We start from the raw sequence: 17,531 nt of genomic DNA on the forward strand, positions 1-17,531 counted from the left end.
GAGGATCTGGAATAATGAATAACAATAGTATTTAAAATAAACTATAAATATTTAAAACTATAACAGGAAGTTAATTTTTATTAGCATTTAGAATTTCGCTACTATTTTATTGATCGCAACTGTACATAATAAGGTATTTTCTTTAATAAATATTTAAAATTTTAACAGAAAGTTGATTTTTAATACCAATTATGTCATTTAGAATAGTTCTAGCAGTTAAAATAATTTTGGCCGCATAAAACTTTAAAATCTACCATGTGCGATGCTTGCAATTTGAAATAACTCTTTGCCTAAAAGTATGCAAATTTAAAACGATACAACACGTATACTAAACAAAAATATTTTATAGGATCTATAACGATCCCATAAAATTGTAATCAGCGAATTCGTGAAACTTGCTTCCGAGATTGCCAGTTCCAAAAATGTCGCGAAACGTTAAAGACGTCCCTCGAGTAATTATTTTTCGGCAGTGTTTACCAAAGCTATAGCAAAAAAAAATTAATTAGAATATTGTGAAAATGTGTAAAATATGATAAAAGAACGATTAATAATATAAAATAATCAATATCAAGCACAAATTAATATCGGAATGTGTATTTGTTTAAGTAAATTGAATGTGAGTAAGCCGATATAGTTCAAAGTGTATTCGCTGCAAAAGAGCGAGAAGTGCTGTAGAAATATATGTACATACATACGTGTGAGAGTGTGTTCGCATATTTGTGAAAGCCCCGACACAAGCAGTTTTTCATATAGATGAGGTTAACGCTTATGCATTATGAGTAGATTGCACGTATTTTTATGGAGGACGGTAGATTGAGCGACACTGGCGTCATCTGATATGGAAAAGTAGCCAACTCCCAAATTTTGTTGCAAGCAAATCATAAGAAGAAGAATTTGCATTGGTTAAGGGTGTAGGCACACTTTGCAAGTTAAATTATTTGTCCCACTGGTTGGTAACTTTTCTAAAATTTTTCGCAATCAAAAACTGTAATATAACAATCGAATGCGACACAAAATATGTTAGGAAGTATTTTTGTTGTGTAGGGAGAATGTTTATAACAGGGCTTCGCGAAATTTTGTATGTGAATGGGCAAGGCGAAATAAACTTCAATTGCCAACTTTAAGTTCCTTCATATTTACAAACGCAATATCTTGGTTGATTGTGGCGATGTTATTGGAATGCATAAGCTTGTATTAAACGCATCTATATGAAAAATGTCATTGTGCAGCGGCCTTAAGTGCATTAGAGTGTTTGCAAGTAAAATCAATATTAAAAATGCCGGCTATATTTCCTGTTTGTAGTATTTTTTCTAAACAGCGCAAACTTTGTGAGTCAGTGATTTTGCATTTATGGTGTTCTTAAAAGAAAAATTAAAAGTGTTTAAGTAATAGCACAGTCCCATTCATAGAAATGAAAAATAAACAAGCTGTAGGTAAGTAATTTAGTAAACTAAATTAAACATACAACAAACTACATATGTATATCACTGAGAGACTTTTTTGAAAGTTGTTAAGTGTTCACACTATGCAATTTTACGAATGGCACCTTTTTAAATGGTTTTATTTAGCTTGACTTATTTACGAATTTTGTAATTAAAATTTTGTAACTTCCCGATAAGCTACAAACTTGAAACTTGGAATATAGTTCAGAACCCGATGACAATGCAATAATAAGAAAATAAAACTCCGATAGGTGGCGCATGGATCGAAATATTTAAAAAAAATCGTATTTGTGCTTCAAAATTGGCTCATATTTGGAACACATAATACCTAAATGAATAGAAAGCGACATATTAAAAAAATCGCCGCTGGGTGGCGCAGGCATCGAGATATTAAAAAAATCGTATTTGCGCAAGGATCGAGAACCTGACTCAGGTTTAGTTGGTCTTACTTATGACTATCAGTAGAAATTTGACGCGTCAAATGCTTTTATTTACTTGTGTGATCAACGCCCTAGATTGATGAAGAGTGTGATGACTAGTACATTGGACCTACCTAATTATTTTCTAGCTTTTAGTATTATTATTACTTAATATAAGTTTTGTTTTCAATAAAACCGTTTAAATTAAAATTTTTTTGAAATTATTTTATTAAATTTTCAATCCGACTATAGTTCAAGTACATTCATGAAAGGCATGAAGTCGTAGAGCTGAAAGGGTGCCTCCTGCTTAGTTTCCTTGTAAAAACTTGAACTTTAACCCCGAGCTGATATTTAAGGATTCAGCTTAGCTAAAAATCTTTTCAGATTTCTTTTCAGAACGTCCAATTTAACTTAAGAGATCCTATAGCTAGCGATTTGATTAATAACAGTTTGAGCCCTGTACACTATTTTATAAAAACTTGGAATCTGATTTGTATTTAACCGTCGTGGAGCGGTAGCGTGCTCCACCGACTACAATGAATGTCCTGGGTTCAAGACATGGGCAAAGCAAAATCAAAATCATAGGAACAACATTTTTCAATTAGAAAAAAAATATAAAAATTTATAAGCGGGATAGCCCCTTGAGAGTGCTTTAGAAAACTCCGCAACTGTATTGCTGCCGTGAAAAGCTTCTCAATGAAAATTCATCTACCTTGCAGCAGCCGTTCGAATTAAGCATAAAGCATGTAGTTAAGTCATTTCCCTCCTATTTGTAGGAAAATCTAAAAAGGAGCACCACGCGAATCGGAACAGAAGCACAGCCTTTATGTTTTCGGTGGCCAAATTTTTGTTTGTTTATTGTTGTGTAAACATCTTTGCTCAAGGTATAAGGGAATCCTGAAGGTAAGAGTAATTAAACGCGTAAACGTGACATATAGGTCCCGTGCTGCCAATTGGTAGAACAAATTAAAGGCAGCATGGCGCAAATTGAAGCTCAGCGTAAATCTTTTCGGTGGTATAGTTTGTAATTAGAAGTGTTTCGACATGCAACAGAGCTATCCGATAAGACATACGTCTTGTTACAGCGGCACATATTTGTGGATAGATGCAGACAACTTCAGTAATACTCTAAATTGTATATATCGGAGTAGCCTTCCCAAAGCTGAACCGTAAAATGTTAAGGAAAGTGCTACCGATGTACGAAATCTTTACCAGGTTATGAGTCCCCTATGCTAGTCTTACCGGTGGGAAAGATCCTTTGACGCTCCGTTATAATAATGCTATAATATTTAATAGACTGATGCGTGAGCGATGTGAAACTTCGAGTATATTACAATACCTATTTGTTCTTCAAAGAGTGCTCCATGGAAAGTTAACTCAAATTATGGGAATTGCAGTATTTTCTAAGAGGAAAATAGTCCAAAAAGTTCTTATCCGAACAAAGAGAGCAATTTTGTTACCAGATGCTCATGGGCTAAAAAGCATTTATTTTATAATTCACAATTTTGTAAATCTATTTGAAATGCCATATGAATATCAAAATGATGACTTTGTTTGTAAACGCTTTTCAATTGTTATTTTCAATTACCTTAAGAGGATGCATCAGCCTTACAAAACCAACAAAAAAATAATAAGATAGAAAGGAGTTTATAGAAAAACAAATGTATAAGAAAAAGCATAGGAAAAGGCAATAACTTCAATGCAATTCCGGAAAAGCGCTGTAAAAAATGAGCAGAAAATGCTTCGTTATTATTATTACGTACTATTATTTCGCTTTTAAAATGAGATTTCTTTGCGGGAAAATCCAGGGCACATAACAACCCTTTAGGAATATAAAAAAAAATGGCGCTTGATCTATCCGTCAACGGAATTCCCTGCCAAGGCAATGCTTATGAGTATAAATTAAAATAAAATGAAATGAAATAAAATAAACTAAAATAAAACAAAGTAAAATACAATAAAATAAAAAAAAATTTAAATAAAAAAAATTATATTAAAAAAAAAAAATAAAAAATAAAATAAAAGGAAGTAAAATAAAATGGACTAAAATATAAATAAATAAATAAATAAATAAACCGTAATAAAAAAGTAAAACAAAAAATTAAAAAGGAAAATAAAATAAAAAATAAAACAAAATAAAAAACAAATAAAATAAAATAAAATATATCATTATAAAATTAAATAAAATATTAGCGATGTTGCTTTTGTTTTCTTAGCTAATATAGTTTTCGTTGCTAATCTCTGGTCTCCAGATAACCGAATTCCTTCACAGTCTTGAACTTATGTCCGTCAACATAAACATCAAAATCTATCGGCACAACGAATTTCTAAGAGATATCTGAAAAGTTGAGGAACTACTTTGTGTTCAAATAGTCTGACAGACAGACAAACCGACATGGCTTAATCAACTCAGCTCGTCATCCTGATAGTTTCGGTACTTGTTGTATCTTCTCTCCTTTAAGGACTTACAATTTTTGAAAATCGGACCAAATTTTAATATTCCATTTCATTATCATGAAAAGTATAAAAATTACCAGCTGCCGACTAACAAACTAACAAGCCCGGAGTGAATGGCGCTACTTTGACGAGGTATTGTAAATTAGATGACAGCTAGATAAACCGATGATTTTAATGAAATTAACGATTGAATATGTAAATATGATAAATATTTATGAACGGTATATAAAATATTAAAAACTTATAAGATCCAATGTTTCGATGCCCTACTGGGATATTAACTCGCAAAATGACAGAAATATATGGTACGTATGCGAAGTGCCATATCTCGTATCTACTTAGTTATTTATGTATAAATATTTGTTGTTGTTAAAGCCAATTTTTGTGAAAATGCGGTGCAAATGCACTTAAGTCATACTTATGCGTAAATTGTAAAATAGCTTTAGTTACAATGGGAAATGCAGAGTTTCGGAAGCAAAATATGCTGTGAGTGTTAGATGGGAAAATAAGGGCTTGCAAATATAGAAAGAGAGTTTGTATGAAGAAGGAAGATTAGTGGTGTGATAAAGAAAAATATCTAAGTTGAAGCGGAAGTAGTAACTGTCATTTTATTTTGGCATTTCCGTCATAGGAAAGCAATATAATGTTGATAAACAAATATGGGAAGACATTTCGGTTTCGCAAAATTTCAATATGCAATAGCTAATGGAGCGCGATAAGTGCATATGGCTGTGTGTTATATGGAATATGTGTCCTTTGGTGTGATTTTTAAGAGATTTCCTCTACTTTTAAGAATGAAATCTCGATTAAATTTATTTATAATGTATACATATTCAGCACCAGATATTTCAAATCGATAGTTGGGTCAGCAATTAAAAAGTCGTGGTCTACAAGTCACTTAAGAATATCCATCTTGCCATACGGTGCAGAAGCTTGGACCATGATAGGATCATATGAAGCGGCTCTGCGAGTGTTCGAGAGAAAAGTTTTCGAAAGATTAACGCACCTCCAATCGTTGGCGACGGTGAGTACCGAAGAAGTTCTAATGATGAGCTCTATGAGCTTTGCGCAGACATCAAAATGGTTCAGCGAATTAAAACGCTGCTGTTCCGGCTAATAAATTATTTTAATCGGAACCCGGTTATGGAAGCAGAGGAAGAGGGAGGCTCCCGCTCCGTTAGAAGAACAAAATGGAAAACGATTGAAAACCCCTAGGTGTGACCAATTGGCGCCAGTTAACCCAAAAAGGAAGGGATTGGCGCCTCTTTTCGGACGGCCATAACCGTTAAAATAATTAAGCGCTAATTAAATATATAAGTAAGAAATTAAGCTGGGTCAGCAAATAGTTCACGACATGGACTTTGTTATTGACCTAGTTAGGTTAAACTCGCCGGTCAATAAAGAACTCACGTAGACTGTATCTGTCCATAGTGTTACCAAAATTTGTTTGACGACCAAACGGAAAACCCCAATTAGGTAGCAGGCTGGAGCCTAGACCTCCCAAGTGCAGGAGACGAAAACAGAAGGTGAGCACCGTCTCTTCCACCAGGTCACATTCCTACATTTACTGTTACAGGTTTAGAAGTATTTAAAAAGCAGTTCTAAGTATGCATAGTGCCGGGTGTGCTAATGGCAAGTCCGCGTCCCCTAAGCCATAGCCAGAATTGGTTTCAAAGTCTCCTTTACGGCAGCATCTCATTTAGTTATCAGCATCATGGCCCAAATAATTTTAGTGTTATTATATAGCTCGCACCCTAAGGTTGTCTGCTTGATAGTCCTTCGAAGCTTCTTTTATTTCTACTTTGTACTGTTTGTAACAACGGCTTTCAACTGCTTGTTTTTATTATGATGCCCGGCATGGTAGCTTTAACACGATCTTCGGCACTTGATGAGTGAAGATTCTTAAGATGTGTTCTACCTACAAGTGCTTCAAAAAGTGCCCGCCCTAGGTGCTTAATATGGCTATAATATACAGGAATATGGACTAACACAAAGTTATAGCATGTGTCCGACGTGCGGCCAGTGTCCTCAGTATAGGCTTCTTCTTTTTCTTGTAGCAGTGCATCGCTCCATCCAACAGACCCGATTACTCTCGTATATTCAGCGATATTTTCTAAAGGGTGTTAGAGGCGTTGGTTTCACTTTGCAATTGAAAATATGGAAGGTGTCTTGCGGGAGACATTACGTTCAGGACACGCAAAGATACATTGCGTATGTCGGGTTGATTTTGGACAACTAAGTGGTTAACCTTTTGCAGTATACAAATCGAAATTGTACAAGAGCGACGCGTGTCTCCTCGGGGAGTTTCCTTTCCTCAATTGCGAGTTTCTGGTATTGGACTCCGAGAATGGGGTTTGCAGGGACTTTGTCGACATAAGATTTGAAACCTTTTTGCGACGATTCTGAAGGACTGTTAACGCTCTTTTGGTTCAAAGGGCTGGATTTCTTTATAGTATTTTGCGGACAGACCCTTATGTTTCTGGTAGACAAGGCCTCTTTTATCAGATAGATGATGTCCTGGCGAGTTAAGGAGACATATTTTGGAAGGACTTAACGCGGTGTTTTGACTGGTCTAAAACTTCCTCCAGTATGTTTCTTTTAAGCTTAGCTACCACTTCTGACAAGCGTAGTACACAAGCGTCTAACCAATTTCTTAAATAGTAGCTATGAGCTTTTCTTTATCTTTTCCTTAAGTGCTGCGAGCGAGGTAATTGAGGATTTGGTTGTAGCTCTGAACTTTGGGTGCCATTGCGTATGCACGCTCGTTGAAAGGTAGGTCGTTATCGAACTACATATTCAGTATTTTTGGGTGCTGCATAGTCGGTAGTGTAACGTCATCGACGTGAATGTACAAAATTGCTAATATATTAGGTTCGGCTTATTGACATTGCTCATTATGTAGAGATATGCACGGAAGTAGCCGTGTGTAGTAAAAAACTTGTGTCAGAGAGAAGTCAACTTCTAAATGTGGCCTCTCCAACCACTAATTCAGTTCGAAATTCAGTTTGCTGTTCCATTAGCTCTCCAAAGCTCGGGAACTCGCAACGATCCTGATCCGACAATGGTTCAGGTAGCTATGACGTCTATTGTGGAGTAGACTATGTGGAAGTAATGCTGTTGGTGGGGCATACCCTTGCCATCTTCAATGACTGATATCAGACTTACGGAGAGCATGAATTATAATTAATCAAATCGTACGCACAGGATACATCACTCAAATAACAGACACACATACACGCATACAGCGGACCAAAAGCTATGAATTTACCAAAAAAGTCAAAAAGTGTAAAACCAATTGGAAAGAGAGTACACAGCTCACACAACGCGTGATTGACAGTAGAATACAATCTAGTGATGGCTCGATATTTCGCTATTGGTGATTGCATCGCCGCTATTGACAAATCGCTAATAGCTATGGCTATTGCAATCCAAATATATCAGTGATTGGCTATTTTCCTTCATTCGATTCTTTTGAATGACAATCACCTCTGGCAGAATATCGCCAATAGCGATTATAGCGATTGGCGATTTTCCTTCAGCATGGAATTCTAATACTAATAGCATCGATGCAATCATCGATAGTGAGATATCGTTCATCATTGCTCATCTGTGTGCTTTACTTTCCGAAACAGCGAACGGAACAAAGCAAACTTGTGCAACAACTAGAACGACGACATTGTGAAGTCGGCTAGAAAAGCAGCCACGTGGTTTGGGTAATTTTTACAAACAAGCGAAAGATCGAACTCAAAAATAATCAACGCAAAGATCAAAGAGACCGCAAGGCACAACTCATTCAAGAGCAATTATCGAAGTGCAGAGGTATATAGAAGAAACTGTAATTGCACGAAAAGCTGATCCTTTTTTATGGTGGCAGAAAAACAATTACAAGTATCCCAATCTATCTCCTATAGCTCGCGAAAAGTTGGGGTGTTTAGGAACGTCGGTTCCCTGTGAAAGACTTTTTTCTCAAGCCGGCCTTATTTTAAGCGAGAGAAGAATGCGCTTAGATGATGAAAAGGCTAAAATGCTTATCTTTTTAAACGCCAATCATAAAATATAAAATTCGTTATATTTTGATTTTATATTTAAGTATTTATAATAAAATAATTAATATTTGTCAAAATATTAAACAAGCAATATAAGTTAATTTTAAAACTTTAATTTCATGAAATGTATAAAAGAAATGGAATGACTGAATTTTTTTTGTTTTTAATTACACTATGTGACGCCAAATAGACATGGGTCTTTAGACTTGGCCTAAGATTGATTGCCTGTGTTATTCATAAGTTCATACTTCTAGGCAGTAGCCGTTAACAGTTTTATAAAATTTGTGTTTTTGATGGTAAAATAAAATAATTATAGAAACATATATCACTCGTCTTATTGTAAACAGATTAACTCAAAATTTAAGGTTTTTGGGAGAATGCAATTCAAGATTTGTCATATGGTTTGTATATGGTTGAATTCTCCGGCTAATTTCTAGGGCACTGCAGTGGGTGGCTAATTTTCTGCTAAAGAATATTTTTGTAATAGTTTGAAGAATTTGCTATATTTTTCCTCTGTATTTTTCATTAAAAATTGATTCACTTTACTGTACAAATTTATGCAGCCAAATACAACTTTCAGAATAAATTCATACGGAGTATTTCTGAATACATCGGTGTAGTATAATATAGTAAATAAATCATGTTTTTATGGTGTTATATATACAGATTTATTTCGGGTTGATTCATCTTACATTTAAAAATCAAAGCATTTTCAATTAACAAAATTTATAAAACAAAGATGCATATACATTTATTTCAGCTAGTTTCATCTCATTGAGTGTAATACGAGTCTGAACATATTGTCGTCAGCCAGTTAATAATATATATCATAACATCTCAGAAAATTAGAATTTCACATTACATTACTTACTTACTTACTTAATTGGCGCTTAACCGTCTAAACGGTTATGGCCGTCCAACAAGGCGCGCCAGTCGCTCCTTCGCTCCGCCAACCGGCGCCAATTGGTCACACCAAGGGAGTTTAAATCGTTTTCCACCTGGTCCTTCCAACGGAGTGGGGGCCGCCCTCTACCTCTGCTTCCATAGGCGGGTTCCGATAGAAACACTTTCTTGGCCGGAGCATCATCTTTCATTCGCATAACATGGCCTAGCCAGCGCAGCCGCTGCGTTTTAATTCGCTGGACTATGTTGATGTCTGCGTATAGCTCGTACAGCTCATCATTAAATCTTCTTCGGTACTCGCCATCGCCAACGCGTAGAGGTCCATAAATCTTTCGAAGAACTTTTCTCTCGAACACTCCCAAAGCCGCTTCATCTGCTGTTGTCATGGTCCATGCTTCTGCCCCATATAGCAGGACGGGTACGATAAGTGACTTGTAGAGTATGATTTTCGTTCGCCGAGAGAGGACTTTACTTTTCAATGGCCTACCTAGTCCAAAGTAGCATTTATTGGCAAGATTGATTCTTCGCTGGATTTCAGTGCTGATGTTGTTGCTAATGTTGATGCTGGTTCCCAAATAAACGAAATCTTTTACTATTTCGAAATTATGGCTGCCAACAGTAGCGTGGTTGCCAAGGCGCATATGCGCTGACTCTTTGCTCGATGACAGCAGGTACTTCGTTTTGTCCTCATTCACCATCAAACCCATCTTTACCGCTTCTTTTTCCAGCTTGGAGTAAGCAGAACTAACAGCGCGGGTGTTTAGGCCGATGATATCAATGTCATCAGCATATGCCAGTAATTGCACGCTTTTATAGTATATTGTTCCAGTGCGGTTAAGTTCTGCAGCTAGTATAATTTTCTCCAGCATCAAATTAAAGAAATCGCACGATAGGGGGTCACCCTGTCTGAAACCTCGTTTAGTTTCGAACGGCTCGGAGAGGTCCTTCCCAATTCTGACTGAGCTGATGGTGTTGCTCAACGTCATTTTGCACAGCCGTATAAGTTTTGCGGGGAAACCAAATTCAGACATAGCGGCATATAGGCAGCTCCTTTTCGTGCTGTCGAAGGCGGCTTTAAAGTCGACGAAGAGGTGGTGTGTGTCGATTCTCTTTTCACGGGTTTTTTCCAAGATTTGGCGCATTGTGAAAATCTGGTCGATGGTAGATTTACCAGGTCTGAAGCCGCACTGATAAGGTCCAATCAGCTGGTTCACGGTGGGCTTCAATCTTTCGCACAATACACTTGAAAGGACCTTATATGCGATACTAAGAAGGCTGATTCCACGATAGTTAGTGCATTTTGCAGTATCCCCCTTCTTGTGGACTGGGCAAAGAACACTTAGATTCCAACCGTCGGGCATGCTTTCGTCCGCCCATATTTTGCTAAGAAGCTGCTGCATGCGCCTTACCAACTCCTCGCCGCCGAACTTGAATAGCTCCGCAGGAAATCCATCAGCGCCCACGGCCTTGTTGTTTTTCAATCTGGTTATTGCTATTCTAACTTCGTCATAATCGGGCGGGGGGACATATATTCCATCATCATCGATTGCGGGATCGGGTTCTTCATCTCTGCGCGGTGAATTGCTGCCTCCATTTAGGAGAGCAGAGAAGTGTTCCCTCCATAATCTAAGCACTCTCTGGACATCAGTTACAAGGTCGCCGTTTTCATTCCTACAGGAGTTTGCCCCGGTCTTAAAACCTTCCGTCTGTCGCCGTATTTTTTGGTAGAATTTTCGGGCGTTATTCCTGGTGGCTAGCAGCTCAAGCTCCTCGCACTCACGCCTTTCTGCTTCTGCTTTTTTCTTCCTGAAAAGGCGTCTCGCTTCCCTTTTCAACTCACGATAGCGTTCACACACTCCTCTTGTCGCGCTCGCTTTTAACGTAGCCCTGTAGGCAGCGTCTTTTCTTTCGGTTGCAACACGACATTCTTCATCATACCAGTTGTTTTTTCGTGGCCGCCGGTAACCAATTTTTTCCTCGGCGGCAGTATGAAGTGCTTTGGAGATATGCTCCCACTGCACCTGTAATCCTTCAGGATGAGTTGTGCCCTCAGAGAGCAGGTGTGAGAGTCGAGTTGCGAAATCATTGGCAGTCTGTTGTGATTGAAGCTTTTCGACGTCTAGCTTTCCTTGTGTTTTTTGTTCCTTGTTTTTAGCAATTTTACAATTAAAGGTACATACTTTTTTCTTTTTATTCCAATTTTGGTTCATATATTCTAATAAAATTTAATTTAGTATAAATTAATGTATAACATTCAATCTACTCTGGTAAAAAGACTTAAACATTCATTTTTTATATACAAGTATACAAATAATTGCAGTTTCGCTTATTAAAGATAAATTAAAGCGATCGCCATAGCTGTAAAAAATAGCCATAGCTGTAAAAAATAGCCATACCTATATTCACTGATAGCTCAAAATCACTCTTCTGTATGGAATCGCTTGTTGAAATAAAGCGATCGCTATAGCTATAAAAAATAGCCGATATTCAAAAATAGCCAGATCTATTTTCACTGATAGCTCAAAATCGCCATATCGTCCATCACTAATACAATCGTATTAGAAACTGTAGTGGCAGTGTACCTAAGATAAACCCGAACCATGCGATGACGGTAAATAAAGCGAAAGAGAGAATCGAATGTTATGGCATTACGCCATTTGTGTTCACACACACGCCCACATCAACACTAAAGCTGACTGGCATGCTTACGCACACACATCTTTACATATTCACGTATATTTATTCTTATCCTGAATTGTCGTACTGTCATCATGTGCGTGTCCGCGAGCATAAGAACATGATAAGCACTAAACTGTGAAACGTACAAACGTCAAAAATGTTGCCAATGGTGTTGTTGACAATTTTATTGGAACGTGGTAACTTAGCTTTTTTTTATTTTTTTCCTGCCTAAATCTTGCAAGTGTTGGTATGAGAAGTTGCTGAGTTGTTGATGTGCTCGTGTCAGCAAAATGTCATTTGCTTAGTCGTGTCGCCGCATTTTTGCCACGCCATAAAAAACGTAAAAAGAGCGAACGAAATCAATTTTTCAGCATTAACTCGCATTCGAAAATAACTGGAAGGGGTATTAATCGAACTGAATATGTCACTTGTGTTATATTTTTTATTGTTTAGGGAATATGTGTCAAATTTTAAGTTATTAGCATGTAGGCATATGTATATGAAATGCTTGTGGGACGTTGGGGCAGCGCACTGCCCCCAAGTGGCCCGATGAACCCACATACCGCGGGTTCCGCCAATGGGCATAACGTCAAGTGGGCAGAAAAGTGATTTAGTCACCACTGCTTCTCATGCGCATTTATCTGCGCTCCCTTTCGGCATGCATCAATCGCGTCATCACTAGAAACGCAATTTAAGCTGCAGTAGTCCAAAATGTATGTCTCTGCACATTAGGTAAGATAAGGAAAGGCTCCTCTCCAAAAAATCTGTTTAGGGAGAGTCTTTCGGCGTGAAAATGAGGGCAATGACTCTTTACGTGCTCTGCGTTTTTCAATTCAGTGAGACATTTGGAGAGAAAAGGTCCTGTTATATCCTACGCTTATATAAATACTCCTTGAAGCGGCGGTGCCCACTTAATATCTGCGCGAGGTAGAATTTTAGTTCTCCCTGCTTCCGCACGTGCCATTGTCTATATTTCGCGCTAAAGTGAAGGTCCAGCGCTCTTTTCTCGATTCTTCCCACCGTTCTTGCCACCTAACTATTGTTCGTGACCTTGCGCTTTTCTTAGCATCTTCAGATGGTCGGCTGATTTTAATGCCATACAGATCGGCCAATTAATCTGAGAGTAGATCTACTGGGATTTTCCTGGATAAGACATGTATCACGTCGTCGGACACCGTCCGATATGCGCATGTTATTCGTATAGCAGCAATACGGTAGGCTGTAGTATACCTTTTTGGTGGACCATTTTATATGCGTGCCATACAGGTGCTGCATACATTATTATCGAGCTGGTGACGTTGGATAATAGCTTACGAGTAGCTTAGCTTGGATCACCGGTGTTCGCAGTTATTCGCGTTAGGGCTCCGATAACTCTAGAAACTTTCTTTTCAACCACCCTGATGTGCTCCTTAAAAGTTAGCTCTAGGTCAATGTTTACTGCTAAATATTTCAAGAAAGTCTTTGAATTTGACCTCTAGTTACTTCTACCTCTAACTCTACCTCTTTTTCAACCGCTTACTCTACCCCAACTTCTACCTCTACTGGAGACTGGGATGCTTGATAAAAATGGCTAGCAATAAGAGAGAAGTGCTTTTGGGGAGCTAAAAGCGGAGTGTGAATGAGTGCGTTCTAACCATAAGAGATTACCAAATAAACTCAAGGCCCTACTTGAAATATTTAGAAGTAAATAATGGCTCAAAATAAATTTTGAGCAGCACTTTGAGCATATGGAAATAGATAAGAATCAAAAAGCGGATGAATTAGCTAAAAAGAGCGCATCCCTTGAAGCTGGCTCCGTAGAAATTCCAATTAAATTGGTCGAGATAAAAGGAGGTCAGGAGGTGCACCAAGCGGTAAAGGCGCGGACCCAAGCGCGGGGCTGCAAAGTGTCGCAGGCCATATGTAGGCGGTACAACCTTAGACTAACGAAGTTACTCATATCATTAAAAAGAGAGGAGTGTAGCCTCATGTCGGGTATTCTCACGGGTTGAAGTAGAAAAGGATGGAGACGCGAATCAAATCATATTTCTACCACCCACGGTATTTCATTTATTTACTTGTATCACGATGGCATATCTACTTACGTTTGTCAGAGTTCCGAATAATTAATTAGACGCACGCTAGTTTATTTAATGTTAAATGAAGAAAGTATTATTATTAGAAATAATGAATATACACTTTAATGTAATTTAAGTGAATTATGATTTTGTTAAATACGACGTTTCGTTCTGAAGGTTCGAGACAGACTCCTTCGTCTCGCTCATTTCATTTCTCTCTTCAAATCGTCTTTTACTTAGTTAGAGTTGCCATGTCGGCTGACAATTCGGCCTTTCCTGACTCCAAATCGACCTCGATTTGATCAGGGTCGTCGTCGTCGTCGTCGTATTCGTCGAGCTCGGGTGCACTGTGACACCAGGGCTTTATTTTGTCGGTACTAAATATTGAGCAGAATTTGCGATTTGTTATTTTTATACCAGGAATATCTTCTATGAGGTATCGGTCGTTTCCCAAGCTTCGGGTAATAACGTATGGACCGCGAAACTTGGGTTCCAGCTTTCTCGATTCGCCAGTTGCTGCTGGCTCGTTCTCAATAACAACGAGGTTACCTTCAGTGTATGTTGTCGGAGTACGGTGCTTATCGTCGAACCTACGTTTCCATTTTTCTCGTTCGTGGTTAATATTTTCAAGGGCTTGTTGCCGTTTTTCGTCGATTGGTAGCGGATTCGGATTATCGGTTGTATCGTGAATAGCTGCAATTAGCTTATTTTGTACGATATCGCGGAGACGAAAATTAAAAATTAGTTCGTTCGGCGAGTTGACTGACCATTGCACGTTTCGTAGATGACAATCCCACTCTTTCGGTTTATCGGTCGATGTTCGAAGATAATTTAATATGGTTTGGTTAGCTCGCTCAACCTGGCCGTTGGCGCGAGGTGTACGTACGGCGTTTTTAATATGTTGGATCGAATTTTTTTCACAAAACTGTTCGAATTGCTTCGAGGTAAAACATGTACCTCTATCGGTGATGATTTTGACAGGCAGTCCAAAGTAGCTTGTCATATCGTTTAGTGCGTTGATTACCGCGGTGGTTTTCGTGTTGCGTACTGGCTTCACTACCAGGTATTTGGAAAAACTATCGGATATTGCCAGAACGTAGCAATTTCCACGATTACTTTTGACGAAAGGTCCTAAGTGATCGACGTGAAGGATCCGAAATGGCATGGGATCAGGTTCACTATAATGCAGCCTACCTTCAGCCACACCGTGACGAGATTTGTTGTAGCAACAATCTGGACATGCTGCTAAATAATCTTTAACGTATTTGCGGATTTTAGGAAACCAAAAATGTGTCGAAATTCGTTGGATCGTTTTGTCGAGTGCAAAATGTCCCATTTCGTCATGGCAAGAATGCACTACTCTCCAACGAACTGATTTTGGTACAACGAATCGTAACCCATCTTTCGTACGGCGATATAATCGATGATCCTTAATTTCGTAGTCTTGTCGAATTTGGGCGTCTTGATCTGTTTTCTTCTCTTGCTTAAGTACTGATACTATCGATGATAACGTTGGGTCTTGCAACTGCATTGTCAAGAGCCAGTCTTCGGATGAAGTATTAACTTTCATTACCAACCCAGCCGGTTCTACGTCGTTTGGTGGCTGATCTGGTGCGCGACTCAAAGCATCGACATGAGCCATACGTGTGCCTTGGCGATGAATTATATCGAAATCAAATTCTAAAAGTTTCATCCACCAACGCGCGATACGAGATTTTAATTCTTTATTAGTTTTGACTTTAGCTATGGCAGAACAGTCCGTTACTAGTCGAAAATGCTTGCCTAGTACATACATTCGAAAGCGTTCGAGGGATTCGACTACGGCGAGTACCTCGAGTTCGTACGCATGATAATTACTTTCTGCACTCGTGCAATGCCTACTAAAATAAAATACTGGTTTCCACGTTTTATTGTCGTTTGACTGAAGTAGCACACCGGCAAGGCCAACACTACATGCGTCGGTGTGTATTTCATGCTCGGCCATCCTATCGTACAACGCCAGAATTGGTGCGTTGCTTAAACGTTCGATCAAGGTTTCGAATGCTTCTTGTTGTTCACGACCCCATACAAAAGATTCGTTTGATTTCGCGAGAAGTTTCGTTATTGGTTTCGAAATTAGCGCGTATTCCGGTACGAATTTCCGGAAGAACCGAGTTAAACCCAAAAATCGTCTAGTTTCCGTTATGCTAGATGGTACTTTAAAGTTTTTGATAGCGATTATTTTCTTTTCTCCCGGTTTTATACCATTTTTATTTATTACGTGGCCTAAATAGTGTATTTCTTCAGCCAGAAAATTACATTTTGAAAAACGTAGTGTTAAACCATTTTCTCGTAAGATATTTAAGAATTTTGTAAGACGTGATAAACCTTCTTTAACCGTTTTACTTGGAATTATGACGTCATCCAAGTATACTAGTATTTCACCCGCTCTCATTTTCGCAATTATTTTATTCATTACTTGTTGGAATACAGAAGGCGCATTTACCAGGCCAAATGGCATTCTATTGTATTCATAGTGACCATCCGTAGTCACGAAAGCAGTAAACTTTTTCGCACACTCTTCGATTTCTATTTGGTGATATCCCATCCGTAAGTCCAATGTCGTAAAATAACTATTTCCCGATAGTTGTGCGAAATATTCGTCGATTATTGGCATGGGATATGGTTGTTTCACCGTAACTTTATTTAGCGCTCTATAGTCCACGCATAATCGCGATTCCCCATTGGCTTTTTCAATTAACACGACCGGTGACGCGTAAGGTGATTCCGAATGACGAATTATTCGATTTGTTAATAGTTCAGATACAATATCAGATACTATTTTACGTTTAGCGAACGGCACTCTATATGGCTTTAAAGTTATTGGCTTATCGTTGGTTAATTCGATATTCATTTTCGAGACTGTGCATGTACCTAGGTCGGATACAGACTCAGAAAATATATCGCGGTTTGCTTCAATAATAGCTTTCAATTCCGATCGTTCATTCGTTGAGATATTCGACACGTTCTCTAATTTCTCGAAACTACACTTGTTGTTTTCTATAACCAGCCTATTTTTGTTATTACAAAACACATCTCTTCCGAGGAGTACATCTTCATCAATGTGATCATCGTTAACCACTAATAATACGGCTTGGTTATGATTTTTGTCAATTTCAAGTACAACTGAAATGTTTGCTTTACACATATATTCGCCTCCTGCGAATCCTCTTAAAATGCGTTTACATTCTACAAGTGTGCCCACTTTTTCGGCTATAGAATGACGGATTAACGAACACGTACTACCAGAGTCGATGATAGCTTTTGTTTTGAAATCATTTACTTTGATTACTTTTGTCAAGTTTGTATCTTGAATTACATCATTTATTTTATTCACTGTCGTATTTGGTTTAGGTTTTGCTTTCGCTTGTTTACAGTTTATTGCTTTATGACCTGTACGTTTACAAGTCTCACATCTTTCGACACGTTGTGGTTCTGAACAATTTATTGAAATATGTCCCGTTTTTAAACAATTATAGCATTTAACCG

At 38.1% G+C, this 17,531-nt stretch overlaps 1 long non-coding RNA gene across 1 annotated transcript in view; it reads left to right on the top strand.

The window, feature by feature from the left end:
- Nucleotides 1–895: 895 nt before the first annotated feature.
- LOC137250559 (uncharacterized) overlaps nucleotides 896–17,531 on the top strand; it is a 552,581-nt gene continuing 535,945 nt past the window's right edge. The window contains exon 1 of the long non-coding RNA XR_010953005.1: nucleotides 896–1,433. This is a non-coding gene — a long non-coding RNA (uncharacterized lncRNA). The remainder of the gene's footprint in view (nucleotides 1,434–17,531) is intronic.

This window comes from Eurosta solidaginis, chromosome 4, assembly GCF_040869045.1.
Source record: "Eurosta solidaginis isolate ZX-2024a chromosome 4, ASM4086904v1, whole genome shotgun sequence".
Classification (NCBI taxonomy): Eukaryota; Metazoa; Arthropoda; class Insecta; order Diptera; family Tephritidae; genus Eurosta; species Eurosta solidaginis.